The sequence below is a fragment of the Ochotona princeps genome, chromosome 16 (genome assembly GCF_030435755.1).
Source record: "Ochotona princeps isolate mOchPri1 chromosome 16, mOchPri1.hap1, whole genome shotgun sequence".
In the NCBI taxonomy this organism is placed as follows: Eukaryota; Metazoa; Chordata; class Mammalia; order Lagomorpha; family Ochotonidae; genus Ochotona; species Ochotona princeps.
The window spans coordinates 31,624,855-31,636,929 of NC_080847.1; positions in this window are offsets into that span (position 1 = coordinate 31,624,855).

A 12,075-nucleotide genomic window follows, 5' to 3' on the forward strand; every position below is an offset into this window, starting at 1 on the left:
AGAATGAAGCAAGCAGAAAAAAGAATCTCAGAATTGGAAGGTATTTCCTGTCATCAGGGGGAAGCAAATAAAAAGCTGGAAGCAGAGCTGGATCAAGCCAAAAAAAGTATTCAAGAATTGAAAGACATTATTAAGAGGCAAAATGTAAGAGTTATGGGAGTCCCAGAAGGTGCCGAAAGAGAAGCTGAGTTTGCAAATGTATTTAATGAAATAATAAAGGAAAATTTCCCTAATCTGGAGGAAGAATTGGGTAACAAGATCCAGGAGGGGCACAGAACTCCCAACAGTCCTGATCAAAAGCTATCTTCACCAAGACACATGATCATCAAGCTCTCTTCAATCGAACATGAGGAAAAGATCCTTAAACGTGCACATCAAAAAAAAAAATCAGCTGAATACAAAAGAATGCCAATTAAACTCACAGGAAATCTCTCACAGGAAACTCTACAGGCAAGAAGAGAATGGAGTGACATATTCCAGATTCTAAAAGGAAAAAATTGTTGGCCTAGGATAACATATCCAGCAAAGCTTTCTTTTGTCTTTGAAAATGAAAAAAAATTCTTCCACAGTAAAGAAAAGTTAAAAGAATTTTCCTCTTCCAAACCTGCCCTACAAATGATACTTCAGGAGAATCAAGATGGCGGAATAGGGTAAGGACACATTTATACAGATGGAAAAACATTCAATCGGGATGAAGCAGAGAGGACATATTTCAGGTTGTAGGAAAGGACAGAACAACAGCAGAGGGGTACCTGGAGACTGACAGACACAGGAAAGCAGTGGACACAACAGTGTGGTGTTGCAGAGACTGATACTCCAGCACGGTGATCTGAACTCCACAGCAGCCGGAACTCCACCAGCAACCAGGTGGGAAGGGACTTTCACTGGGAGCTTGGGAGGTGAACCCAGACAAAGAACTGTCCATTCTACTGGTCCATTTGATTTGACCAGGAGCAGAAACAGAGCAGCAGATCTCAGATGGGCAGTACGAGAACAGAGTGGATTTCACAGCCCAGTCAGCCCCCTAGAGCTGAATTGGGCACCATTTTGTGTAAAGAGGAAAGGGCAAGGGAAATGACTGAGCATGCGCTAAGCTGGGAGTGAGCTCATTTCTGTCTCAGTGAACTGCAATGACGTGGCATTCTACGGGTTCCACCCAGGGCAGGTCTGGGGATAGCCCTTGGATCTGACGGCCAGCAAATCAAGAACCTTAGTGGTTGTACATCAGGCGCCATTTTGGGCACTGTGGCAATAGCTTTGGGACTGCAGGGGACAACAGTGAACTGCGCATGTGCTGATCTCGCGAAAACTTGCTGAGGTCCGTGATTGCACTGGTCCCGCAGGAAAATAATACCGACTGTGGCATCGTACCGGCTAAAATAGGTATGTGTTGCACCCAGACCTTATGTCCAACAGGTTCAGACAAGATCAGCACCACCAACAATCTAGCTATATAGGACACCTGGTGTCTCTCTAACCCTGGGACCTGCTCCAACCGGAAGTGGGAGAAAGGTTGCAGAGACAACGGTGAAGCCTCAGCACGGTATCACAGGAGGTGGAGAGTGGTGAGCCAAGAGCTGGGGCTGTGGAGACCATGGTGGAAATCTGACGTAAGAACCCAAACCTGGAACTTGCTGGAGGTTGTGGCACAAGTGGCTGCAAGCAAAAAGGTGTGTACCAATTGCAATAAGTAAAATCGCATTGTAGACCTGTGGGTGACACAGCTTAGAAACCTACCCCAAGGAGAAGACTCTGCTAACCAGAAGTACAATGATCAAGAGCAAAAGAAGAGACAAAGGCACAATGAATATTACTGAAAACTCCCCTGCAAGGGAGCAAAACCCTATGCCAACCTTAGAGTTAACTGAGGAAGACATCGAGAAAATGGGGCACACAGAATCCATTAGACTCATTTTAAAGCTTCTGATTAACAATGAGAAGCTCATGTAAGAGTTCAAAGAATTTAAGGAAGCAATAAAGCAAATCAAGGCTGGTATATCAGAAATGAAGAACGCAGTGGAGCAAATTATAAGTACAGTGGAGAGTCTCCAAAACAGAATGAAGCAAGCAGAAGAAAGAATCTCAGAATTGGAAGGTATTTCCTGTCATCAGGGGGAAGCAAATAAAAAGCTGGAAGCAGAGCTGGATCAGGCCAAAAAAAGTATTCAAGAATTGAAAGACATTATTAAGAGGCAAAATGTAAGAGTTATGGGAGTCCCAGAAGGTGCCGAAAGAGAAGCTGAGTTTGCAAATGTATTTAATGAAATAATAAAGGAAAATTTCCCTAATCTGGAGGAAGAATTGGGTAACAAGATCCAGGAGGGGCACAGAACTCCCAACAGTCCTGATCAAAAATGATCTTCACCAAGACATATGATCTTCAAGCTCTCTTCAATTGAACATGAGGAAAAGATCCTTAAATGTGCACGTCAAAAAAAATCAGCTGAATACAAAAGAATGCCAATTAAACTCACAGGAAATCTCTCACAGGAAACTCTACAGGCAAGAAGAGAATGGAGTGACATATTCCAGATTCTAAAAGGAAAAAATTGTTGGCCTAGGATAACATATCCAGCAAAGCTTTCTTTCATCTTTGAAAATGAAAAAAAATTCTTCCACAGTAAAGAAAAGCTAAAGGAATTTGCCTCTTCCAAACCTGCCCTACAAGGGATACTTAAAGATGTTCTCTTCACAGAGAAGACGAATAGCACCTACCCAAACCAAAGGCAAACGGGAAGAACATCCCACTAAAATGACAACAGAAGACTAAACCAATGAACAACCCATTCCTAAAATGACAAAACCAAAGTACCACCCATGTATATTAAACTCTGAATGTAAATGGCTTAAGCTCAATCAAATGTCATAGATTAGTACACTGGATTAAAAATCAAAACCCATCTTTTTATTGTCTGGAGGAGACTCACTTCAACAAAGATCAGCAGAAACTATATCACATGGGTTTTGTTGTTTTCTGTCAGTTTCATCTCTTCAAAACACTTCCTTCTGATTAAATCATTCAATGACTCGTAGATCATGCAGTGGCATCATTTTCTTCAAGAAGGTTCTTGATTTTCATTTCTTCAGCTACATGCTAGTCATTTATATGACATGTTATCTAACTTCATGGTGTTGTTAATTTCTTTTTTTCTTCCTGATGTTGATTTTGTTTTGTGGCTTTTCATTTAAGGGGATGTATAGTAGCTGTGTAATGGAGACTGTCATATCTAGTAACATGTTATTTAACTTCATGGCATTGTAAATTTCTATTTTTCTTTTCGTTGTTGATTTTGTATCACGACTTTTCACTTAAGGGAATGTACAGCAGTTGTGTAATGGAGACTGTCATATCTAGTAACATGTCATTTAACTTCATGGCATTGTAAATTTCTTTTTTTCTTTCTATTGTTGATTTTGAATCATGACTTTTCATTTAAGGGGATGTACAGTAGCTGTGAAATGGAGACTAACATCCAGATGTGAGGATGTAGTGTGGCATGCATTTCTACTTTCAGACAAAGATGGACTTACAATGAAACTGTTTACTATATCTTGACAATAGGATTCCAACAAAGATCAGCAGAAACTATATCGCATGGCTTTCAATATTTTCTGTTAGTTTCATTCCTTGAAAACACTTTCTTCTGATTAAATCATTCGATGACTCATAGATCATATGTAGCATCATTTTCTGCAAGAAGGGTCTTGATTTTCATTTCTTCAGCTACACGTTAGTCATTTAGTAGCATGTTATCTAACTTCATGGTGTTGTTAATTTCTTTTTTTCTTCCTGATGTTGATTTTGTTTTGTGGCTTTTCATATAAGGGGATGTATAATAGCTGTGTAATGGAGACTGTCATATCTAGTATTTATTTAACTTCAGGCATTGTAAATTTCTATTTTTTCTTTCTATTGTTTTTGATTTTGTATTGTGACTTTTCATTTGAGGGGATGTACAGTATCTGTGAAATGGAGACTGTCATATCTAGATGTTAGGATACAATGTGGTATGCATTTCTACTTTTCAGACAAAGATGGACTCACAATGAAACTGTTTACTATATCTTGACAACAGGATGCTGGACTCTCTGCCATTGTCCATGCCCTCAATGATGGAGATATGACTGTGTATGAAGAATTACACTTTAGTAATAATATAGAGGAACTAGGTGGTGGGGAATTGGGGCTGGGATAAGGGAAATGCCAGGAGCCTATGGAACTGTATCATAAAATGATAATAATAATAATAATAATAATAAAATGTAAAAAAAAATTTAAGTGAAAAAAAAGGAAGAAAAGCAAGGGTCTGGATTCTATGGTAACATCCATATGGGATAATATTCATTTGCTTTCTATTATTTCTTTAAAACTGAACACATTAATAACCATTGTGTACACACCATTTATCATTTTGCATCCTTATGCAATTGTGTAAAACAGATTAAAATGAGGTCTTGAGACAATAATGGACAGTTAGGTCAACATTCATTGTATTTGTGTCATTTTAAGAAAGATCTTATCATACAAATATGTATCATGACTAAACATGTAGGGTACTAATGCATCAGTTTAGATACAATATACTAATTGAGAGCAGCAAGCTTTGAAATATGACAGCAGGTGACACAGGGTAAGCATTCAAACTTGATTTGATTAGGTGACTGTGCAATCTTCAAAGCCTCATTTCCCTCATCTATAAAATGAGATAATGACTGACTGCAATTAGAAGAATTCAATAGGAAATGACTACAAGACATTATGAAAGTGACTTTGCTACATATTAGTCCTTGTTATACTTGAGCCCAGCTCATTACAAGATAGGTGCTGCCTAGAAAGTCTCTGTGCTTTTAGACAAAGTGGGCAGTTGTTAGAAACCATTTTATTTTCCCTGTCAACTAGGTCTATTACCATTTGTACTTATTTTAATGAGGCTGAGATCCAATTATTATTTTAGCTGTAGACATTTCTTTTCCCTCCAAAGAATTTAATGCAGTTTTTTTGTAATGTTCTTTGAAGTCATGGATGCCCCCAGAATTTAAGAACTCTGTGTCATATGTCATGTGGATTCCTGAGCTCCTCCTGACTCCTGAATCAGAATTTCATACAATGGAACTGAGCATACACCTTATCAAACTTTCTCAAACATTGTTCTGTGTCGATTACCTAAGTAAAACCCATATTCAGAAGATGCAGGCAAAAACAGCACATCACATGTACTATCTTGATGATCTCAGAAACTCTTCTATGAAATGTATGGTTACTTCACAAATGAGAAAAGAGATACTAGGAGAGGTCTGTGAGAAAACAGCTTGCCTACAAACCTGAGAGGTGCTATATTGTGTGGTCTCTGTTGATCCAGTGTTAACCCAATTCCTTAATGTTTGGATGAGCATCACTGTATCCTAGTTCAACTGTATTAATGCTCTTGCTTGGGCTGAGGTATTTGGAGAAGTGCAGAGAGTAGGACAATCATCTTCTCGGTCTTAGATTCCAAACCCACAAGTTTCACCCCTGACTTGGCATAGGTAGAATCATTCAGGGCTAAAATCATTGACTGCCTGAATTCAAATCCAGAATTTGACATTTACTAGCTGTTATCACTACTGTTACATTGTTGGACCTAACTTCTTCATATTTAAATGAAGAAAATCTGTTTTAGGGGGGGCAAAGGGAAGAGTCTGGCCTGTTTTGATTTTTATCTTAGGATTGTTATGTTAACAGTTTAAAGTTACTTGGATCTTTCATATGTTTCTGTATCCCTGTTTTGAGTACTTCAAGTACGAATAACCACTGAGAGCTGGAACTTAGTTGCAGTTCTAAGAGTAACTAAGGATTAAGACATTACCTCTCTGTTGTTTCATTTTTTCCAGACAAGCACATATCCTATCCATCATTATTTACTCTTTCAGTGCAAAAAGAATAATGCTCCTGGTGTCATGGTTTGAACATAATCCTTGCCCTCCAAGAGGTGGACTAGTTTTGGGGAAACCCAGCATGTGTGACTCTATATTGATCAATTTAAGGCTATCAGAGGTCAGATAATAGGCCCAATCTTACAAAGGGAAGAATGTGAGTGGGTATCTGGAGGAGGAGCCACTGGAGCTAGGCTTGAAAGGATAGGCTAGGTTTTAGAAGACAGAAGGAAGACCTTACCTAGGAAGTTATGAAGATGAAGAAAATGACACATTGAAAAATGGATTTGTCGGGCCCGGTAGCGTGGCCTAGCGGCTAAAGTCCTCGCCTTGAACGCCCCGGGATCCCATATGGGCACCAGTTCTAATCCCGGCAGCTCCACTTCCCATCCAGCTCCCTGCTTGTGGCCTGGGAAAGTAGTCAAGGACGGCCCAATGCTTTGGGACCCTGAACCCGCGTGGGAGACCTGGAAGAGGTTCCTGGTTCCCGGCATCGGATCAGCGCAGCACCGGCTGTTGCGGCTCACTTGGGGAGTGAATCATCGGACGGAGGACCTTCCTCTCTGTCTCTCCTTTCTGTATATCTGACTTTGAAATAAAAATGAATAAATCTTTAAAAAAAAAAAGCCCTTCTTCTAAAAAAAATGGATTTGTCATCTTCAATGTGAGAATTAGGTATTCACTATTCTTAATATCATAAACATTCCAGGAGGAAATCAGAACTTGAATCAAGACCCAAATGTTGGAAAAGGGAAACTCTGTGGTGGCAGCAACAAGCACTACAGCTTGGTTAATAACAGGTACAGGGTTGTGGTGATTTGAATAGGGCAGTGTGAACAAGATGAACATGGGATGGGCACTGAGAGCAAGGGACGTGACCTTGCTTCTGCATCCAGCAAGAGGCCACAGACGGTTTTGCTGATGGCATAGGCAAGATGAGGCTGACAATGGAAGGACCTCCAAGATTATGGGTAAGTGTACGGTGGGAAGAGGGTAGATTAGACAGAAGGGGAATAGGAACTGATGCCAATAGGGGTTATTGGTTCTAAAGATCACAGCCAGGTCTAGAACAATGTGATCTGAATGTTTTAAAGTAGAAGTGGCCAAACACCAAAGTCCTTAAACTTTCCCACTTGCCAGCCAGCTCCAGTCACAGCAATCTCCTCACTGTTCCTTGGATGTTCTTAGCAGTTCCAATCCCAGAGCATTTTCCTACAATCTGTATCTTCTTTCAATTGCTGCACAGGCCTCCTTAGTCTCACATCAGTCCTGAACAAGTTAGAGTGTTGATGGCAACACAGCATGTTGATATCTGGTCCTTGACCTGAGGATTCTTCCATTTTCTTGGGTACACTTTGTAGACTTTGTACAACAGGAGAGATATTCTGAAGAGCCTTTGGCCACTGATTGGTCAGTATAAACTTTGCAATGCCAGAGTGCAAAGAAAGCCAGCAATTGGGTGGGATTTACTCAGCAGGAAGCCTGTTACTGGCCATATTTATTGATCTGTTGGTTGGTAAGTGCAGCTATGGGAGACTGAGTTTAAAAGTATCCGACAATAGGGGCCCAGCAACGTGGTCTAGCAGCTAAAGTCCTCGCCTTGAACGTGCCGGGATCCCATAAGGGCGCCAGTTCTAATCCCAGCAGCTCCACTTCCCATCCACCTCCCTGCTTGTGGCCTGGGAAAGCAGTCGAGGATGGCCCAATGCTTTGGGACCCTGCACCTGTGTGGGAGTCCTGGAAGAGGTTCCTGGTCCCTGGCTTCGGATCGGCGCAGTACCAACCATTGCAGCTCACTTGGGGAGTGAATCATCAGACAGAAGATCTTCCTCTCTGTCTCTCCTCCTCTCTGTATACTGACTTTGAAATAAAAATAAATAAATCTTTTTAAAAAATTATCAAACAATAGAGGTGTAGTATTTACCAGAGTCAGACTACTGAGAAATTGCTTGCAAATTTTCTTGCATATTTTTCTTAAGAACAGAGATATTTCATTAAATACAAAGGTAGTGTAAGAGTGTGATTCTGAAGTGTAGATGGTAGAATCAGCCTCTATGGAGGCTTCAGCCCTATTTGTCATTTTCTGAAGTTGACACCAGTTCCTCTACACTTCCTACCTTCCCTGTGTAGTGCCCCAGAGCACTTTAGAAAATTCTGAGAGGGACAGTCTCAGCTGCTTACAACAGAAAGACATCAGCATGGCCCGGGAGGCCGAGGGACTATGGATGAGATTTTCTAAAGAAGTCAGCATTTCTCATGGTTTAGGTCACCCCTGGAGAAGCCAGGACTGTATTCATATTCCCTGTCAACAGCTTCAGGGTCTGAAGCGGAAGTATGAAATGGCCATTTCAGCATGATAAGATCAGCAGCAAAAAAAGTGTAACAATGACCTGAGCACTTCCATTTTGAAAGAGGACCTATTGTGAGCTTAATGTTATGATAACAAAGGGAAAAAATATGTGGGGCTTATCTTCATTAGACCCATTTGAGTTGCTCCTTGGCCTGTGTCCCAGTCATAAGTGTAGGTAGGTAGAACACCTGATTGCCCAATCCTAAACTTCATGCTCACCAGTAAGATGATCGGAGGTCAACTATGCGCTTGATCTTCCCCAGACAACTTAGAGTGGGCAGGCATGGCTTTCCCAACGAAACCTAAAGTGCTACAACAAGGAAAGGAAAGGAAAGCAGGAGACCGGGTGGGCAAAAGCTACAGACACTCACTTATCTGGCAGATGAACACATGCCATCACTTGCAGGAGAGATGATCTTTACAGATGCAGAAATTGGGGCTCAAGGAAGTTCAGAGATATGCTTGAATTCTCATAGATAGCCAAGCTGGAGCTGGAGTTGGAAGTTAGGATCTTTGGCCTCAAAAGGCTTTGCTGCAACCATGAAACTTTAGCCTCCTAAGCGTGCATAGTCTTCCTAGAATCCAAACAGTAACACAAAGGAGTCACTCAATGAAAGCATCAGCATTTCTATGGGAACAAGACAATAAGATCCCAGCATGTGTATTTCGGTTGCTGCAATACTAATGTGGAAGAGGAGGTGTGGAGACTTTACACTTCTTGTCAAGTTGCTTTAGAGATTGGCTCAGTCAGATGATGAGAGCAACTTGAGTACACTGACTTTAGAGCTTCCTTTCTGGTCAGAGGTTTGCATGGAGTCATTTTATGGTTGACCTGGTTAACCAAGGATTCACATTTTTTCAGGTGTAAAATGAAACCTTGGAGTTTCTGGTTAGTGACTGAATTACTGAAGCACACCTAGTGTGAGAAATGTGTGTCTGTGAGCATCTGTGGCTTGTTATGGCTTCTTGAGTATCTGCAAATAGCAGACCTACCCCCTTGACAGAAGAACTAATATTCCAAAAATGTGACTGAAGAGAAACTTTCAGAGTCTATAGCAAAGTGCAGCTGCTAGGATCATGTTAAGTCTCTTCATAGTGGCCTTCCCAGACTGCTGAGCTGAGTTCCAGAGCACAGGATGGCTACTTCCCTTTGACCTGAGACCTCATTCTCTCTGGGGCTTCCAAAATGTGTAGCAGCACACCCCTGTGTACCAACCTGGAGATGTCATAATAGGTTGAGACCTGTGGACCTGAGAACCAGCCTGGAAAGGACCTTATCCAGTGATCCTGAGCATCATCATGACTGAAGGTGGCAGGAATCACCCATTCCCGGATTCATCATTCTCAGCTAAAGAAAACCACAACTAAAGCAGAAGAAAAATGGACTGTTCAACACACCAGAAAGCCCTTACAGACAAGACTCATTCATTGTCATAATGCATTTATCCTATATGAGTAGGAGCTCTGGGATGATATTATAAATTTAACCACTGGGACCCAGCTGGCATTCAAAACACACATTGGTCGAGGTCAATGTGTGATCTAGGAAAACATGAGGCATAACATCATGTACACGTGGAGAGAGAACCTGGGGTGAGGTGTATGACTCAACAAAAGCCAATAAAGTCCTCCTTAGTCTTCCCATTGCCCATTGGGCCTGTTGCAAATGTTCCAAACACCCTTGTATAATATTATTGGTCGTGCTTGAGTCCTAAACCTCCTTGCTATGTCAAAACTGAGGTAAATGGTAAATTCCACCAACCAGATAGGGTGTTCCTGAGTATGAGATTGACTCAATGATTTGACTCGTGTGTTAGAACATCAGGGGTGAATGTATTAGGGTGCAGCTGGTTAATAGCATCCCAAGGCAGTACTAAGGGTTAAGATGAAAGTTGTTTGATTTGTAACACCTGAGTTTATTTGAAATCCCTTGCTGCTGCGTATTACTGACAGCTTAGAAACTCCTGGCTTTGTGTTGGGTGTGGTGGTTCCTGGAGTGTAGTAGCAGCTGCCGACACCAAGCCTGGCTAATAAAGACTCCTCCTAACATCCTACGCTTGTGTCTGCAGTGATCTCTCTTGCTCTTTGCAACACTCCAATACAAGTTCTGTTTTATCCTTGCCATATAGCAAGATTGGACTGAAGGAAAATGATTCCAATAAATGCATAAAACATGATTATGTCACCTTTATGATGTCCCCAACTTGAAAAATTCAACCCTTTTGAAAAAAAAAATGGCAGCAGCTTATGAATGCACAATGAAACAGCAATGCTGATTTTACGTGCAACCCTCCAAATGGTTATATAAAACATGACTGGATAAAAAAACTCTCTCATTTGTATTAGGTTGAAAATGAAATGTAGCAGAGGTATGGGAGAAAAATCCATGACAGCTGCAACCTGTTCTGTTAAAACCCATAGTCACCAGTTGACCCAGGAGATTCAGATGCCAGATTTGAAAACAGTTTTTTTCCTGGAATGGATCAGGTGCTCAGGAGGTACTGACTGATCTGCCTGATAAGTCACTATAGGCTCTGCAGCAGTCTCTCTTACAGCTATGGCAGATGGTTTCAGAGATGTGGGCGTCCACATCTTCACACAAAGCCATTTGGCATGTGGGTAGAACCTCTCCAAGCATTGAGACCAACGCCTCCTTTCTTCTTTTATTGAGATAAGAGCTTTGGAATGCTGGGTTCTCATCAGATATATCTACCCATGAAGGCCCTGTGTGAATTATCTATGAACATTTTATGTTCACATCTGTCCCCTTTCTCCTCTGCCACCCTGGCTTTATTGCCTCCGTTAGAACAAGATAGAAGAAAGGTGACGTGAGTGCCTTTGTCAGCATGCACTGCCCTGGATCTGAGCCCACCACCCAGATTGAGAAGAATTTGAACGAGCAAGCACTCAGGTGCTCTTTGTACTTAACACAGCACAGCTAATGAGCCCTCTTGACACTCAAGGCCTTAGCTGACTTGGTGGGCCCTGCCCTGCATGCCCAGCTTTTCAGAATGCACTGTGTTAGAACTCCTGATAACCAGTGGCTTAGGATTTCACCATCTAGCTTAACCACAAAAGGATTTACATAACAAAAGTCTTGGGGGTAGAGGATGGGCTCAGTTTACAGCACACTCCCAGTCCCAAACCCAGTGGAGCAGAGCACTGCAAAAGGGAATAAACAGATGTTTTAAAGACACTTGTGGCCTGATTGCTCCTGGCTCTGCCTAGCTCTGGAACCTGCTTTCTTAGACACTGAGGGCAGGATACATATTTATTCTCCCTTGAACGTTTCCCATCAATATTTGTGAAGTTTGCAGGTCACCACAGGCTTCTAACTTGCTTTGCTTAATCCTTAAGCCATCCTATGGGATAACTGGCATTGCTCACACTTCACAAAGAAGAGAACAACTGAAGCCCTGGCAGGATCAGGCACTTAAGCACCGTTTGGCTCAAGTCAGGGGGAAGCACAGCTGGGGTTGCCTCCATGGGAACTGCCCCAACCTATTGAAGAATAAGTTAGAACAATCTGTTCACAAAATTTCCTCTTACATTTTTCAAGTTGCCGTGTGGGGTTCTTGTTGCAGGAGGGGGTGCTATCCAGGGTAAATGTCAGGGCAGATGGGATGGGAGGGTTTGGGGTGGGAGAGGAGCATGTAGTGTATGCCTCTCCTATGACAATTATGAACCATAGTTTTCATAATGGTGGAGATGTCAAGGATGGATGAGGTTTTAAAATTTGAAGTGAAAGGTGCTTGGATGAGTTGTACATTTGCATACTAAGTATACCAGTTTTCTGCACTTAGCTGACACTT